The following is a 3,573-nucleotide window of genomic DNA, read 5'->3' on the forward strand; positions in this document are numbered from 1 at the left end:
TTCGTTCGTTTGTTCACCCTCCTCCCATCCCTCTCCTTCCGCCCGACCTGCACTGCGAGGAGGTGATCGCTCAACGTAGTCTTAACCTCGTTTGAGACAGGATTTCCTTCCTGTGAAGAGAAATGAGCCAGTCCTCAATGCTGGACATACCAGACGTCGTGTGGGCATCCGCTCGAGCGAACGAGCTGGCCTGCGGTTCCTGGGAATCTTTTAGTCAAGGACGGGCGCCTTGTACAGACTCTCTCTCTCTCTCTCTCTCTCTCTCTCTCTCTCTCTCTCTCTCTCTCTCTCTCTCTCTCTGTAGTGACCCCTCTTCGTCGTGACCCTGGCAGGAGAGGTGCGCATCACACGGGAATATATATATATATATATATGTATATATATATATATATATATATATATATATATATATATATATATATATATATATATATATATATATATATATGCACCAGTCCCTTCCTTACGATTGCCTCATCGCCCTCGCTCACCATTCCCACTCCAAAGTTCCCCTGAACTCTCCTTAACTCCCACTTTCCTTCAACTCTTTGAGTCTCATTCCATTCCTTTTGATCACCAATGCGGCTCTTGCAATACAAGGTCTAGTGGTGATCTTGTCTCCTGTATGAACAACCTTCCACACCTCATCTCTTATGGGTTTTTGGTAAATCTTCCGTCGTGGGTTTCGACATTTATTTTTTCAAAGCGTTGGACGAGAGATGACACAAGTCTTCGCATACTTAACCTTCTTCCCTTAGCTCTCCCGCCTCTCTCCGTTCCCTAGTGGGTAGTTTTCTGTACGGAGGGTTCCACTGCGGTGAATCGTTCTCCCTCCTACCCAAGCAACAAGTGGTGTTCCTCAAGTGTCTGTCCTATCACCTACCCATTTTTCTGCTGTTCCTAAGTCTTCAACCTCCAGACCTACTTACCCTTATGCTTATATAGTCTTCGATTCCACTCACTTTCCCTCCCTTCTTCGGTATGACGCTTGTTATGATACTCACATCTGATCACATTTCCTCTCGTAATTCGCGCCTGCGCACCATTGTGATATGAAGAACCAGTCATTTGATGAAGGACAACGGTGCCAGAACGCAATTTTCGTTGATGACCAGCTGGTTCTCAAGAACCGTGACATTATTGATCGAGAGATTAATTCTGTTCACCATGACCATCCTAATCCCATCGTTAGATACAACACAAATACAAGACCTCCATTCACCACATACCAATCGGCGCCAGTCTGAATGCTCTCTAATCCTTCTTCTATTCTCAGTAGTGGCACGCCTCCAATCGAACCCCCATTTCCCTTGCCCCTCATTCGTTACCATTGTATGTCCCCTTTGTGTCATTCTATCCTCCCATTACCTGGCCTTACGGGTCGTTACGTCCCACGACCTCCTCCCTAATTCCAGCCTTTCCATCCCAGAAGGTTGTCTCTGGGGAAGAAGCCTCCTGCCGGAGCTGTTATATATAGATCGGTCGGCAGGGGGAGGTAATGTTCGCTCGACTTGTTTACGCGCTACTGTGTGCTGGACATTCTTTTGCAAGTTGGTGTTCGTTAGACATGTTTGCATTGTTACTGTTCGCTGGGTAGGATTTGCTGATGATGATGTTCGCTGGTCGTGTGTGTGTGTATATGATGTTCGTTAGACATGTTGGATACTCTTGCATATGGTATTCGCTGGACGTGTGTACGTGTTACAGTTCACTGCACATGTTTGCACATGATATTGTTCGCTCTACGTGTTTACATGTTGCAGTTCGCTGACCGTGTTTACATTGGATGCTGTTCCCTGAACATGTTTGCATATGCTGGTGTTCGCTGGATATGCTCGCATGTTGCTGTTCGTCGGCTATATTTTCCATATTACAAACAGCAATACGGTACGTAGTTTGCCCTGCAACGAGAATATTTTCCCTGTGAAACAATAGTATGCATACAGCTGTATACATACCCCGTATGAATTATCCTATGTGTACAGAAAAAAGTTAATGTATACACTCAAGAAAGATTTCTTCTTTGAGTATGTATAGCATTTCCATGACCTTTTTTTATATATACGAAAGAGGGGGAGGAAAAAAAGTGTTGTACAGTGACAAAGGTCAGGAGGAGGCTAGGTCACCCAGATCAAAACATCCAGGAGAGCTAATGAACAAGCCATGAAGCCCAGCAGGGCGATGGACGGTCGTCAAGAGACGCCTCAGCCTCGGTATGTTGATCTTTCCTTAACGCACCGACAGCACAGCTTGGATGTCGTGTTGCCCTGGTATTTTCTCAGGGAGTGGACGTTCCCCTCCTCCCTCTGCGGTATATTGATCCTCCTTCAACACATCTGCAGGGGAGACTGATGTGGTTTGTCTGTGCGATAACACAGTCAGTAAGTTAAGTGTATATGGACTGTCATGCAATTATTTTATATATATATATATATATATATATATATATATATATATATATATATATATATATATATATATATATATATATATATATATTACGTAAGTTTCCTTTAGTCATATATGGCGTGACTCTTTTAATTGACCTCTTCCTGACCCTCCCTGACCTTAGAAAACTCTTTGTGTGTATGATACTTGATCCTTACTGGACTCTCTATGACCTCGTATAACCTTTCCTTACGAGACGAGTGTGACCTTGACTTATATGTGGTAAATGTGACTGTATGTGACCGCTTGTGACCTGTGACCTCAATCCGTGCGACGATACAGCCCTTAAGGACGACGGTTCGACCTTTAAGAAATGATGGTCTGGTCTCTAAGGCCAGGCCAAGCAAGACCATCCCGTGTCCAAGAGGCCTTGTTAGAGGGTCTGTACCATCGTTATTCAAGCGATTGAGACGACCCCTCCCCTAATTCCCAGGTGCGCGGTACGTAAATCATACCTGCCCTCCCCAGCGTGTGATATATGAACGTAGGCGATAACACCTTGCGATATACGCGTCTAATCAATGTAATAACTCTATCCACCTTCGCCTCTTACACTAAATGATGAGTCGTTGTTATTTTTCTTCTCTCTCTCTGTTACACTTTTCTTTGTTACAAGTTACGTTTCTTATTCTTGTGTATCTCGTGTTTCTCTTACATAGGTTATGAGTCTCTCATATTTTCGTTTAGTTAGAGATTATGAGTCTACCTATACTCCTCTTAGAGATTATTTGTCTCGTACATCTCTTAAAGACTGAGTCTCTCATACTCCCATTGAGCACCCTATTATTCCTTTCTTATCTCTCTCATCTGCTGTTACCTTATAGTGCCTCTCCTTTCTCTTCCCCATTGTCTCTACCTTCACTTCATCAACCCATTTCTATATCATCTGTATCTTTCCCATTTCCCTTCTCGTTCTGCACACGTGACCACGTACCCAGTGTAATATTTCCAAGTTTCCAAACAATTCACTTGCCTTCTAGAAGCCTATTCCTTCACGTTACAGCCAGCAACACAGCATCGCACCGTCGTACCTACGGGTCGTACCGTCGTACTCAAGGGTCGTACCGTCGTAGTCCAGGGTCGTACCTACCCAAGGATCGCACAGTCGTCCTCAAGGGTCGCACC

This window comes from Panulirus ornatus, chromosome 58 (genome assembly GCF_036320965.1).
Source record: "Panulirus ornatus isolate Po-2019 chromosome 58, ASM3632096v1, whole genome shotgun sequence".
Lineage (NCBI taxonomy): Eukaryota > Metazoa > Arthropoda > Malacostraca > Decapoda > Palinuridae > Panulirus > Panulirus ornatus.